This window comes from Anomalospiza imberbis, chromosome 1 (genome assembly GCF_031753505.1).
Source record: "Anomalospiza imberbis isolate Cuckoo-Finch-1a 21T00152 chromosome 1, ASM3175350v1, whole genome shotgun sequence".
Taxonomy (NCBI): Eukaryota; Metazoa; Chordata; class Aves; order Passeriformes; family Viduidae; genus Anomalospiza; species Anomalospiza imberbis.
The window spans coordinates 112,612,977-112,628,123 of record NC_089681.1 but is presented as its reverse complement, the minus strand read 5'-3'; the positions used below and the strand labels follow the sequence as shown (position 1 = coordinate 112,628,123).

At 37.8% G+C, this 15,147-nt stretch overlaps 1 protein-coding gene across 7 annotated transcripts in view; it reads right to left on the bottom strand.

Moving 5' to 3' along the window:
• SLC4A7 (solute carrier family 4 member 7) overlaps positions 1-15,147 on the bottom strand; it is a 154,867-nt gene that overhangs the window by 73,535 nt on the left and 66,185 nt on the right. The window contains exon 1 of one of the 7 annotated variants that reach the window (XM_068206533.1): positions 9,735-9,857. The exons of the other annotated variants lie outside the window; for them this stretch is intronic. The gene's annotated coding sequence lies outside the window, so the exon portion shown is untranslated. Of the gene's footprint in view, positions 1-9,734; positions 9,858-15,147 lie in introns of those variants that run through there. 7 annotated transcript variants of the gene reach the window in all.

The following is a 15,147-nucleotide window of genomic DNA, read 5'->3' as shown; positions in this document are numbered from 1 at the left end:
TCAGAAGGACCACTGAAGGGACATTTAAAAGGAGACCCACTTCTGTTTCTTATTTGTCTTGCCTAATATCATATAAAGCTATACAAACAAACTCTTTCTGTTTTAAAAAAGCAAGCAGCTGATTTTCTGATGTATTATGGGTAATACTTTCACTATGTCCAACTAGCAGGTTTTTTGAGAAGTCAGTTTAAAAGTAAAGTGTTGATTCTGACACAACTGACTCATACATGCCACTGTACATGGTGCTTATTTTACAGGAAAGTTCAGCTGACAAAATGCAAAGGGAAACTGAGCTAGAGATCTAAAATGAGCCAAAAAAACCTACCTTGTAGCCATTTCATTTTTTGTCTCGAGTACAACTACTGATACTGGTTTTAGTATTTTATTAGTTTTTGTTTTGTCAATAACCACATAAAAGACAACACAGTACTTTAAAAAAAGACACACATTTCTCTTGCAAAGAGAAAAAAAAATGCTGTAGGACTCCTATTGTAAATTTATGACTTGAGGGGCTACTTAGTAAGAAAAGCTGACAGTATCCAACACCTGGCAGGCAGATCAGATCCTCTTCATTTGCTTAAATACTTTGAATTCTCTACTTCAGAGAGCATGGTTTGCATGGCAGTTCAAACCAGCCAAAAACTATTAAAAAGAGTGCTCTCTGAAAAGGCATTTTTCATTATTTTAAAATGAACAGAAGTTACCCATCTTTCTAATAAAGCCATAGACCACGTTTTCATGCACCTTAATCTGTACACTATCATCCAGTAGCACAAATACATGTTCAATGAAAGACAATTTGAGACAATTTAAAGCAAAATTGGAGCATGTACAACAAAGAACTTAGGCTTTTGGCTTTCACATTGTCTGTCTTCCAGAAGTCAATTATCTAGCCTTGCATAAAGTCTACCCATAAAAATCTGGTGCCATGATTTTATTGTAAGTCGAATTTGAACATGCAGAATAAACTTACACCAGCCATACTTCTTGCGATGCAACCACAGCAGTTCTGACCAGCCCTAGAACTCTAAAGCTGGCATAAATAAATCAAAGTCATTGCCCTAGACACAAAGTCTCCTCCTGAACTCTCTGCCTGAACTTGAAACAGCTTTAAGATGTCCTTACAAACATAATTGATACCATTAACAGATAAAAATATAAAATACCAAGCCAAATGTACAGTAAGCCGAACATTAAGACAAATATCTAAAATACATCATCCAGACTGGGGATCTAAGCAAAAGACCTTCCAGCAATATGAATCAAATATGCTACACCCAGTGGCTACACAAACTTTATCTTAACATTTTTAATTCAGGATTTCACAGCTAGCAGGGAATTTTTAAATGTTGATAAGTATGCAAGAGTTATTCAAGTCAATGGCGATTGTATCTGGCAACTAAATTAATTTTCTACACATATCAGATAAGGAGAAAAAGAGAAAGTAAAGAAAATTGCATGTTTCTCATTATTTAGAAACCAAGCCTCCAGAACAAGTATTTATTTCCAATACTATCAAATATGTAGAGAAGGCACCTACACAGAATCCAATACTTCCTTTTACTGTGGCATATAAAATATGAACACAGCTAACAGCTCTGGAGATGTGTTATGATACCAAATAAATTTCTGCAATCAGATATCTTAATTACACATACATTTATACAACTTTAAATGTTCGACTGGGTTTTTCTGGGAGGGAAGAACATCTTTACATGGTGGCTTTTGGCAAACAAACACAGATTTCATCATTCCATAATTCCAAAAGACTGTTCCACCTCAAACTGATACAGAAGAGATTTTGAAAAAATAAATGAGGTACATGAGAAATAACAGTTAAGAGCAGCTTTACTGAAACTTTCTCACCTACTCACAAAAATAACATGTAAAGAAATAGTTAAATAGGAAAAATTGGAACATACTTGTCCTCTAGGACCTGCCCATATTTCTAATGATAAAGTTCCTTTTTCCAGTGTTACTTCACTTAAGTCTGGGCACACACAAAAAAATCAACCTAGCCACCAAATCATTTGGATTTATTCTCACATTTCTTCACAAAACTGACTCTACAGAAGAAAATCAACTGCCTGTAAACCAGGTTGGAAAAGTGTCACCAACAGCAAGTTGTAAAAATTCCCCTTGTAGAAAACAAACAGAATCAAACTGGCTTCTACTGCATTCTAACCTTAATCAAATGAGATCATATCTGAATGACAATATGACATTCAACTTTGGCAGAAAATGGTACCTTTTAATTGACATTTGAATACACTTTGATATTTGGAGCAGCACAACATCATAGCTTTTGGTTATCTTATCATCAATTTCAGAGCTTTTGTCTGACATGTAATTTATTTAAATAGAAGTAATAATTTCATGTCTGATTTTAACAATGTTTTACACACTTAAGAACTGAGGTGTCCAAAAGGATCTGACTTTTCAGTTCGAAACACTTTCATCTCTGGTTATCAAAATCAACACTAGCAGAAGCATTGTTTTGTGGACTTTTGCTGGTTTTTTTTTTTAAGCATATAAAGGAAAATTATTCAAGGATAATGAGACAAATAAATTGCTATTTCAAAATACTTATAACCAGGCCAACTGTTTATTAAAAGCTTTTTATACTGAGGGCTCTGTGCTTTGACAGGAACTCAAAGAAAGCATAAAATGCTCTTTTCTCACTGGAACAGAACAGCTGTGCCAAAAGGAAGCTCTTCCACTAAAGGAAAACTGAACTGTAGTTCACTTTAGAATTACAACATCCATATCAGGACACTAGGGGGAACCTGAAAGCAGTCCGCTTCAAAAATCTCTTGCACACTCTGATCCTGCCATTGACTCTAAATTTTCATTCATGAACAAGTGATTTAGATATACAAGGGAAGACAACCTTTTGCAGACGACTGAGGTCATAATGCTTAAAAACATTTGAAATGTAGTCATACATTGGGAAAAAAACATGGCATTCTGACAGCCTCAGACAGGAAGCTATTGTACAGTAGTATAAAGACCATCCATCATTCTCTCCATTCTTGCAGTTCTTCGAGTCTTTTTTATTGAAGAAAATTATGAAGCTGCATACTCAAATGCCAAGAAAATTATGTTAAGCAAAAAGCAGTTGAAAAGGCTGCAACGCTTCTTTTACCCTTACTGTTTGGGAAATGAAACAAAGCAGCCTGAAAAAATGTTTGCTTTACATATTTGAAGCTTGTTTCTACTTTTGACTCATTCCATAATGGATGCAACTTTTGGATTTTTGGTAACACATGACAAAATGTTATTAGCAACTTACATACATTCATAAACATGCCTGCTCTCCTAAACAGAAGCACTCTGGGAACAATAGGGAACTACACCACAATTCAGACTTTTGGAACCACTGTGTCAGCACATTTCACTTCTACTTTGGGTGTTAATTTGAATATGCAGGATAACCCCACATTTCTAAATGTCCTTTTAGAAGCATTAGATGACAAAGATAGGCATACAGTTTTGACAGATGTCATTAGCCACATTCACAGCCTAACACTTTATAAGGAGGGTGCAGGAAGAGGGTGATAGAGGAGCGTTCACTAAGGATTTCCTAAAATTACCCATTTTCTTTTTTTTAAATAGTATTTTTTTACCTCTATGTACCTACTGATATTTTAAAGCAGTATTACATTCCATAACTACGCTTTTCCAAAAACTCCCATATTCTTTCAGTTAACCATTCAGTATTTCCCAGGTGTTACAAATTAACTTGACTGAACTCATTTCTACTAATGTTACCAATAGAACTGTCAATACATATTAATAAAGCACAAACACAGTTGGGCTCGAAGATCTTAAAGGTCCTTTGCAACTTAAATGATGATTCCTATTATTCTAAAGGAGAGACATCACTGCTTACACTACTGAAGTGGAACATCCTGAATATTTTGTATAAACTCTGAAGAATCAACTGAAACACAATCTTTCTAACACTAACCTCTTCACCAAAATTCTATCAAGAAACAGCAATAAAGTCACAACACAAAACATTCTCTGCTTAAGTTGCTTTTACTGGAAATTTATGAAACTGCAGAGGAAAATTTTAACTACTGTAAATTAGGAAGCCATTGAAGGGGCCACTTACAAAAGGATATTACTAATACATGATCTAAGGCGGCATGAACGTAACTCACCCACACTACACTGTCTTGACAATCAGGCACCACTTCTTTGAAAAGTGAGCAGGCCTTGAATTACAGGCATTCTATATTACAGTAACAGAGATACACACAAAGAAAGTCCGTAAGTATTTTAAACCAGAAACCTCACTTAGCCCTCAGCTGCCAAGGAAGACAAATTGCTCAATCCTCAGCTTCAGCGTTGTGCTGTAGGTGTGTATGCTATAGCACTTTCTAGGGTGAAAAGAAGACTTGATTGCTCTCAGGCGAGGGTCTCAGAATACCATAACAGGACCACATCCAATTACCCAGTTTAAACCAAGTAATTCCAGCTGTTCCACTACATCTAGTCTCTGAACAACTTTGATATAAACCACTGTTCTAATTAATAGGGCTTCTGTCAAACTACCTGCTATAAGTAAGTTTAAAACATTAACTTACATAATTAGTAGAGTTCACTTAACAAAGATCAGCTTCCTCATCACTCATCAACTGCACCAAGAGCTCTGCTTCTTTTACATGGGCTCATTCGGAGTCTTGTTGCTTCACTTGTAACAGTTTTAAGGTTTGAATTTTTTATTATTTGGATTGATATAGGATTATTGACCCTTTTGTCATATAGAATATAAAGCAAGTAACTTGTTTTGAAACTTTTTGTCCCCACTGGTGGTGTAAAATTAGGCGATCACTGCTCATGCTGGTTCCAGAGCACAATCACTATAGAAAAACAGGGTTTTATTCATAAGTTCTTCAATTTCTGGTACTTCTAACAAAGCTGCCTTCTCAGAGCCTAGAGGGTTTAGAAGCACTTTCTTCAGTAATATGAACAGCACATGGCAGAGAGAATCAACAAAAGAATGTAGTCACATACAGGGCACATTTACATTTCAGTTTTTATTACTACCTGCCTAGAATTAATACACTGGAAAGCTGCTGTGGGTCCCTGCCTAGAGCACACTTCACTTGAAGCTTAGCAACTCATGCCAAAGTTGAGAGATAGTAGCACAGTAACACGAGGAAGGGTAATGTTACTACTTAAAAGGAAGTAAGTTTCCAGTTATACATGAAGCAGTATATGAAAAAGAAAGGCAAATGAGTTGCAAATGCCTCCTTCTCACTTTAACTGAGAAGCACTGGTCTGCAGCCACCAAGAAAACTTCTCTCTATGCTGCAGTATAAGTCACTGTCAATTTTGCAGGTATGTGGAGTAAGCACATCAATTTTTGAGTCACAAAGCACATTTTTAATAGAAAATATCCTGTGGGAATCCTTCAACATCACAGACTCACTGCTCACGCAGAACAGGACACTCAGTGACAATCCAGCTCCTTCAAGGCCATCTGTCAATACAGAATCAATTAAGTTGGAAAAAGCCCCCAAGATCATAGAGACCAACCTTTGACCAATCATAAACAGATGAAGTTAGGGACAGAAGCCAGGCAAACCTCAATTTAACAATGAAAAGCACTGGACACCAAATAATAAACCACAATAAAGGGGGAAAGGGAGAACTACAGCCTAGTCAAAACACCTAAAAGTGTCTCTCCTGCTTGCTGTTACACATTAATTTTCAATGGAACTCTCAAGAATTACCTTGACCACAGAACCTACAGAAGGACACCACCAAGCTCTGCTTTGCCCCATTTCACCTCTCACAATAAGCCACTTTCTTGACCATTACCTTATCTTAATGATTCCTGTGTAAACAAGAAGACATTTAAAGCAGTTCCCAGATTATTCTCTTCCTTTCTATCCTAGACTTCAGGAATACTACTGGACTTAAAAACGTTTATTAAGGATTTGTTAGTGACATGTTAGATTTGTACTAAAGTATTTTGATGTAGAGCTCTACAGAAGGCAAGTTGTCCAAAGTAAGGTCATGTCCAATCTTTTCCCTAACAATACATAACTTCTTCCATTTAAATTTAGTACACCTTAAAGATAAATATATACACACACAATCTGTTCACCACCCAAGAGCCATTGTTCAGCTTTCATTAAATTGTACAGCATATTGTATACATTCATGGTACTTGGATTTTTTTTAGCAACCCTCAAGACAGGAAGGAAATTTTTTCTATCTTCACCCGAGATCCTGTTTTATACCATAGTACAACTGAAGCTGAAAACAGGTTGTCCATATCATAAAGTGGCCATAATACATAAATCTGTTTACAGTCTTACTTGCAATTGATCCTCTGAGCTTGACTACAGCAGTAATGCAAGCCACAAGGCAGAAGCGAACATGCCATCTTGGAGGCATGCATTTCTTTACTCTTCACTAGAAATTCAAGCATGTTGTACACTTGTATTTTATTTCCAGAAACAAGCATGCAAACAAATACAGATTCCCTTTCCATCACTTCCAGAAGTACTCAGCTCCCCAGCCACAGCCCCCTTGGGCTCTCAATAGCTTCCACAGCACCTGACACCTGTACTGCCACTGTCCATGCCTATCCCCAGCTCTTGCCACCTCTGCAGCCTCTAAAACAAACTAAAACCTCTGTTTGGAAATACTGCCAGCATTCTCTAGAAGGCATTTCTGAAAACAGATACACATTTTCATGGGTCCCTGGTGCTCTCGGTGTCACCAAATTCAAATTCTGGCTACAACCTCCCCCAGCACCTGGAAGTGGACACTTGTGACTTTACTCAGAATATGTACCAGCAGCCATTTCAACTCAAGAGTATTCTGCAGCAACCTCTTAGAGCGACAAGACTACAACTTTAGCTGTTTGAAAAGTATTATCTAAACAATGGTCATCAAGCATTACACATTTCTTCCAAGAACAGCCAGAGACAAAATATGCTTTTTATCAGAAAGCTGAAGTTAATTATTTGTTACTACATCAACCCCCAACAGTTTCAAAGTGAGACTGACTCTTCCAGCCCTCTCTCAGAGAAACCCAGCTATAAAGTTGATGTATGTGGACTAGGAAGTAGACCTGGTTTGAGGACTGTTTTCACAGGCAAATGCTCACCTTTATATTGCCTCCAGGATCTGGAAGCTTATAATCATCAGCCTGGGCTACCATAAATGCAAATATGGTAAATATCCAGTCATAGACCAAATCATTGAATGCGACAGGGAGAAATTCATTACCTTATTTAGCATATTTCAAGTTATTTCTGTATTAGGACTAGCTAAAATCACATATACCAAAAGGTTTACAGTAAGTTGTCCCCATCACCAATGAGAAAAGCACACTGAACTTTCTTGTTTGCCTGGCTTTTCAAAACCTTCTGTCAATGCAAAGCACAGAATCCAAGTAGTAGGTATATTCTTTGACCTGGAGCATGTAAAATTTCCTCAGAGCCCTATTTATATTTTGTCCTTCATTCATATCTTTATAGCAAAAGCAACTTACTCATGCTCAAGAATTAAAGCCTCATACTAACATTATTTGGCTTCACTCAACAGAATATGGCCATCTTCTTCCTCAAGTATAAGCCAAGCTACCTACCAAGCCCATCTGCACTATGCAAAAGTTATAAAAAATTGGAATTTATTTGTGTCCATAAATGGACTAACTTAAGTACATTTAATTACATCAAACAAAATGTTGTTTGACAAATAAGGTTTCCTATCATGTCAAAATAATCTGGTGGACAGCTGTTCTATTAAAAAAAGCTAACATCTTACCCCTATTTAATTTTTTCTCTATCCTGGTGATCAGATTTTTTAACCTTTTTCTGTGTGTCCTGCTCCAAGGGCTCAAATTTATCATTTTATTTAGATTAAAAATAAATCTTCATTCCATTGACTTTCAGGAAAAATACTCTCAACTTCCCAATAAACTGATCTTCATCTGAAACTCTACCTAAAACCTCTATGTATTAAAACAAGGCCCAAAAATGTTTATTCTTACAACATACAGAACCACGTAAGTTTACGTATTTCGGTAAAAGCAGTCAAAGTTGATCTAGAAAAATACACTACACGATATGCTGAAAAAAGCCCTCTGGTTATGTTTCTGAAAACATGTAAAGCAACTGCAAGCATTTCATATAGCAACAGCAGTTAAGGCAAGTAATGGATGGCAACACTGATGCCAACAAGCAAAAGAAAAGGTTGTCTTTTTCTGACATATATCAGCAGTTTGAAAAACTCAGAGATTTCCAGAAAAATCAGTTACAATAACTTTAATCAAATTGCTTATAATTGCAATCTAAAATTAAAGCTGGTTTTGTAAACTTAGTTTATAAGCTGAATCATTATGTATCTGCAACTTAAATTCAAATATTAATTATAAGTATCTGCTTTATTAATTTCCTTTTGATACCTCTCAACTGCTCACTAGCACAGCAAAGTTAATTTAAAAAAACAAGCTGAAAAAGGAAAGGATCCCTGCTACTCTTGCGTTTTATCACTTCCTTAAGTGAGTCATAACAATCATCAGATGCTATCTGTTTGTTTTTATATAAACAATTTTAAAATTCATGGCTGGTAGGGTGTAGCCATTTGACAAAAAAAAAAAAAAAAAAGAATCTACCACTAACAGGAACAGCAACTGTGGCTATTCAGTAAAAAGTTTCTCATTTCCTTTTTCGTACACAAAGTCTGTTTAGAAATATGTTTGACATGTTAAAGAAATGCATGTGCTTACATAATAGTATATCTTCACAATAGTGCTGTACAAGCCAAAGGGAAAAACATTCCAAAAATCAGTAGCCTAAAACAAGCAGTAAGTTTAAATACAATCTTTCCAATAGTTTTTTTTTTTCTTTAATAGAAACGAAGAAGTGATACATCTGGCAGTAGTCTAAATAATCCTATCTTGTTGCTTAGAATGCTAAAGAGTTTGCAATCAGTCCTCTGACTTCACGATTTAGTCAGAGAACTCACAGTATACCTTCTTTTAAACTTCTGGTTAGCAACTAGAAAAGAAGATGCTCTAGTTTTGTACTCACCCTTGTAAGCACCAGTAGCATTATTCAGTTAAAATCCCTCTATAAAAGAGATTAAGAAATTCCTAGAACATTGAATGAAGCCACAGTGTTTCCACCTATAACAAACTAAATTTACAGATATCACAAATAAAAAGGAAAAAAAAATAGGTTTTTCAAAAACTGAAGCATCTCCAGTATTGGAGAACTGTCTCTGCTCTACATAATGAGGTATTTATTAAACGCTGTTAAATATTTCCAGGTAAGGGAAAGAGATACCTATTATTGCAGGCACATGATCTGGCAAAACATGAACATGAAAATCTGTTGTGCTTGGTCCCTCCAAGCTGAGAAGCTATGCAATATCGGCCAATGCAACAGCACCAGCCAACTAAATAAAAACTTTAATGATTATTGTTACTGAATATTTGCCTTGAAGAAATAGCAGTCATTACAAGTTTACAGTATTGAAGTTGTTAAAGTAATATTGACATGACATGCCAATCATAAACCAGCTGCAGGTAGGCCAAAGCATTCACATGAACATATGTATTTTAAATCTGTATTGTGAACAGAACTGGATGGTAGTGAAATAGTTTCACAATATAAATCTGGGCGCAGCACATCCATCTACCAGGGCTCAGGTAACAGATGTCACAGCAGCTCACAGCCTCAGTTACAAAAGGCCCAAAATACCTTTCAAGTTTGTGCAATGTTACAAGGCGAAGTCTCCAACACCAGCCAAAGGTACATCAGAGATCCCAATTCCAAGAACTGCACAGGAAGGAGGATGTCACCATCCAGATGCTGGCCTGCAGGAAGCCCCTGCTGCTCCTCCCTGGCTCACTGCTGGGAATCGAAGTGGCACACCTCACCCTATGGGAGGGTGTGCTATCTTGAGCTGCTGAGCAGGCCAGGTGAAAGAGCTGCAGGAGGAGATAAACACATGGCACAATAGGGAAGATAAGATAAGCAGGAGGTCCTGGGAGGTCTGCTGTTTGCCAAACAACTGGCTCATCCAATCTTCAAACTACTGGACTTTCCTGCTTATCCATATGGACACCAGTGACACTTGCAAAATGCAACTACTGAACAAATCAAGAGTGACTACCAAGCACTGTGGACTAGGAAGCCCATGCTGTGTTTCTCAGTCTCTCCAGTGAGAAGCAAAAGGCTTAGGGCAGATTAGATGCATCCAGAGGGTCAGTATATGGTTGCTAGCAGAGCTTTTACTCTGACCACAGAAACCTCTTCCAAGAAGAAGGATCCATCTGACAAAGGGTGTCAAGAGTGTATTTGTCACCAGGCACAGTAAATCTGTGAGTATGGTATTAAACTAGGGATGGTGGAGAAAGGTTGTCACTCTGAGGAGAAGTGAAGATGAGGGAACAGAAGTCAAGAGGTTCACACACTTCCCTCGTGGAAGTGGCCTGTCTGTGAGCCCATCTCAAGTGCTTCTACACAGCATGGGAAGTAACAGGACTTAGTCCAAGCACCATTGCAGAGCTATAACCTCATGGGAATTAGAGAGTGATGGTGGGACACCTCACATGGCTGAGGTGCTACAGTGGCAGGTCAGAGGCTCTTTAGGAAAAACAGCCTGGAAAGGTAAGGAACATAAGTTTCAATCTATGCAAAGGGATGGCTGCAACACACCCTGCTTTGCTTGGAATGAGTGACAAGGCATTGAAGACCCTATAGGTAAAGATCAGAGAACAGTCCACCATGGGCAACTTTGTATTAGCTGCCTGCTACAGACCACCTGATTAAGAAAGGGCCGTGGCAAAAGCCTTCATTTGAAAGCTGAAGGAAATTTCATGATTGCAGACACTCCAGGGCCTAAAACAACTAGTATCTGCTGGTAGAGTATAGCCAAACACAAGCACTCCAGGAATTTTCTTGAATTTGTTGAAAATTACTTCTTGGTGCAAGTCATCAGTGACCAAACTAGTGAATATGCCCTGCTGGACCTGTTGCTCACAAACAAGGAAGAAGCAGACAGAGATGTGAAAGCCAAGAGCAGCCTTGGCTGCAGCAATCATGAAACCATGGAGTCTAAAGTCTTGAGAGAGGGAGAAAAGACAAATACTACAGCATACAGTGCACAACCCAGTACATAGTTACAACATGGCACTTCAGGAGAGCAGATTTCACCTTGCCCAGGGATCTACTTGGCAGAATCTCCCAGAAGACCAAAACAGAAGGTGAAGGCAAAGCCTGTGAGTACTGCCTGACCTTTAAGGACAACATCCTCAAAGCACAACATGCAGGAATTCAAGCAGGCCTGACAATGGACCAGTGCGAAAGGAAAGGGAACCTGTGACTGAGCTCAAATGCAAAACAGAATACACGAAAAGTGGAAGCAGGCGTGGGAGGAATATAGACACATTATCTAACTGTGCAGGGGTGGAGTTAGATAAACCAGAGTTCTGCAGTGGTTGAAAGTAATAATGGATGTGAAGGGCACTACAAAGAGGAGAAAACACAATTTTTTTCATCCAAAAGTGAAATTACACAGCAGAAACAGAAAATAAATCTTTGTACAACAAGGTGTTATTCACACCAGCACCTGCCAGCCATTCTTTACTTTAAAATGTAAGAGAAAATCTGAAGAATTAGGGCTTCTAAAAGCAAACTGGAAATCTGCTCAGTTAGCAATAAATATGATTTACTAGCTAGTGATTTACTCATCTTCTGATTGTAATATGCTAGTGAAACAATCAGTGTGTTCACGATATTCAGAGGCAGCATTTTTTGTGGAAGCAAATTCTTAACTTTTTCTAGTAAGGAATAACTGGCATCATTTCCCCTGCCATAACCTAGGTATTCACAATAACTTAGCTGCCTTTTTCTTCATCCCAAAATAGATTCCAGTCAAGACACAGCCAGCATATATTTAGTAGACATTAGTCATGGAAAATGAAAAGGAATCAGCCTAGTGCAAAAATGAGTAAGTGAGTAAGGGAAAAAATAAATCTTTACTTTACATTTTAGGTAAGCACAGTTTAAGACAGTATTTCCACATGTCCCCATAGTAAAAACACAGTAACTGAAAAAAACAGCCAGGTTTTCATACAGGTCCTCAATTCACCCCACCTGCATGCAGATCTCAGCTACCAGATCCTCAGAACTGTAGCTGCACTGTAAAAGCAACAGTAGCAGAGGGCAGAGTAGGTCAAACAGCACAATTCCAATATACAGGGGATGCTTCTCTGTAATTCCCACTTCCTCTCCACAGTTTCCACCCACATGCCTCATTCACAGGAAGCTCCAGTTTGTCTGGAGGCAGACTCCAGACATTCTGTTAAAGTGGGACAACAGTTTGACAACAGATGCCCAATCTAGAAGCATCTACTTAAGTTTTAAAAAACCTTCAACTCTGTTTTCAAGTTTAAAAATATTCTAGTATTTCAGGATACTATCATAGCACTACTGCCACGAAAATAAGTCTAAATGCCTTACAGCAAAACTACATCATATGAAAAATATCAGTACTCATTCTGTAAAAATTGTAGAAAATTTAAACTTCCAATTAGTTTGAATAAGAAAAAATCCAACCAATAACAACAAAAATCCTGAGCCACAAGAAATCGCAAAATCTCCCACAGTAGGATTCTGGGAAAGAAGATGACTCACCTATACCTCACAAAGTATCATATAGTGAGAGTTCAAATGAAGACTTGAATAAAGTTCTGCTCTTCAAGTTGGCAATGCATCATCTAAACTCATCTTCAAAGCAGAAGGCAGAAGAGCTGGGGAAAGGGAAGGTCTAGGTGGTACATAAGTAAGGACATAATGCAGGGGCAGAGTCAAACTCAAAAAGAAAAAAAAAATTAGAAAATAGGATGCTGAAGGAAGATATAAGGTAATACAATGAGTACAGCACTGGAATGCTTCTGCTAAAATGGGACTTGCTAGAATTAATAAGCCAGCAAGATTATGAAGCACTCCAGCATTGCTGAAACAAGACAACTGATGCCAGTATATCTAAACAGGAGAACTAATTCATTAAATAGGTTTGAGTCATTTTAGTTTAAGGGACTGGAGAAGGAAAAACAAAAGCTCAAAAAACTTTGAGCAAGCAGCCTTTCCTGGGCAGAAGTCACAAGAGCATCCAGACTGTCAGATACCTAACACCACTATGGATCAACATTCCAAAAAGTTACTTCAGGCAACACAAGGTGTACAAAGGCTACACAGCTCTACTCATGTGACACTGGTCAATTTACAGAGACAACTGTAATTCACACAAAGAACAAGCATTCACTTTTTTCTCCAAATTTATGAAAATGGAATAGCTTTCCTGCTGTACAGTCCTGGCACTGTTATTGGAAGAATAAAACATTTAGTCTTTTCTGTAGGTAAAGAAATTATTAAAAAATAGTAAGCCATCCTCTGATGACAAAATGACCGAAAATACTTTAAGAAACAAAGTTTTCCAAACTTAAGTAAATAGGCTGATACATAACTAAAATGGCTCCATCTACTGGTTAAAATGTACATTTTATAAGTTATGACACTCTCTAGTGCAGAGAATTTAATTCCCAGTGAAGCAAGGAACTCTGAGGGTGTCATTACACAAACACGAGACTCTTAGACAGATAATCCCTTCTAATGACTGTTGAGATATGCTAGCAAGGTAGATTTGAGATTTGGGACATTTCAAACACGTGCTGGTCTTTTTTAAAAATAGTGTGATATTTTCTTCTACTGGTTATTTTGCAAATGTAAATTTAGAAATGCAAACATTTAAGAATATTGTAAGATGATCCATGAAAGAATCAAAATTCTCATTTTACCAGACACTTTCTGATCTGCACAGCTAGGTAGTAGTTGGTGCTCATCTCTGTGTCCTTATTTACAAAACACTCAGGTGAATTTCACTATTCACAGCACTATTTCAAAACATTATCTGCAAAAAAATCTGATGTGTCCCTAAACTTTATCATTCCAGAATGTGCTATACCAAAAACATGACAATATTCATTGCAGACCTTCTCTAGCTAAGTTTGAGTACACTCAATGTATACTTACACTCTGTTTTTTATATAACAATAGTTATAGAGCAGTTCTATTTACAAAGTATTACTACTGCTCCAGGGCCACAGAAGGTCCTGTGCAACAGATATCCTCGTGTAAGGGGCATCAGTTTTCAAAGGCCCACAATGAATTTGGTGACATGTCCAAAGTCACCTACAGAGGCAGATAAATGACATGGATATAAACCAAAAACTACTCAACTTGGTACACCCCCAGCTTATTCTGGACAGAAAATAGAACTACTACAATGAAGCGTAATGCAAGTTCTCAAGTAACACAAGTTTTTGACAGCCATGGTAACTTTTCAAGAACTCGGAAAGACTGCCAGACATACACTTAAAAGCTTACAGAGGCCCACAACACAGTCCAAGCTGTACGAGGTACGCACCGTACCAAACAGCACAGCAGAGAAAAGCAGCTTGTCTCTCCAAAGTCATAGCTTCAAGTCTGCAAGGCTGGCAAGCCAGTACAATTCTCTCTGATCAGGGCTATTTAGCTAGGGCACTGCCACACAGCTATAACTGTATTGCTTGAACTTGTGCAGAGCATTTGTTCAGCCAGATGCCACAAACTTGTGGGGGAGGAGAGCTTCCTGCACAGTCCTCAATTATGCAGTACAAACATCCCCTCAGTTACCCTTGTCCAGCCATAAAGGGAAAGCACCAGTCCATAAAGGGAAAGCACCAGTCTGAGCTTACTATGTTAGTAGGAAAAAAAATTTGTATGCAGAGAACCTGTCGTTTGACTTCTCATCACAGAAGCCCCATGCTGAATAAGATGACAGCAGAGGACAGTGACTGCAACCCACCTGATAAGCACATCTCTTAAAAAAATTTAAAAAGCTGTAGCCAACCACATAGCCACTTCAGAAAAAACACTGTGACACTAATGCCCTCTTCAGTGAGATAAGGCAGACCACAGTACTTCAATGGTTTGATTAGGAAAGCCAGAAGGAGATCCCTGGAAACATGCCCTTCTCCAACGGAGCCACTTTCAGTTCTATCATCATCTACAGTAGAATTAATGATAAAACTAGATGTGTTTCATTGAAAGAAGAGACAAACAAACC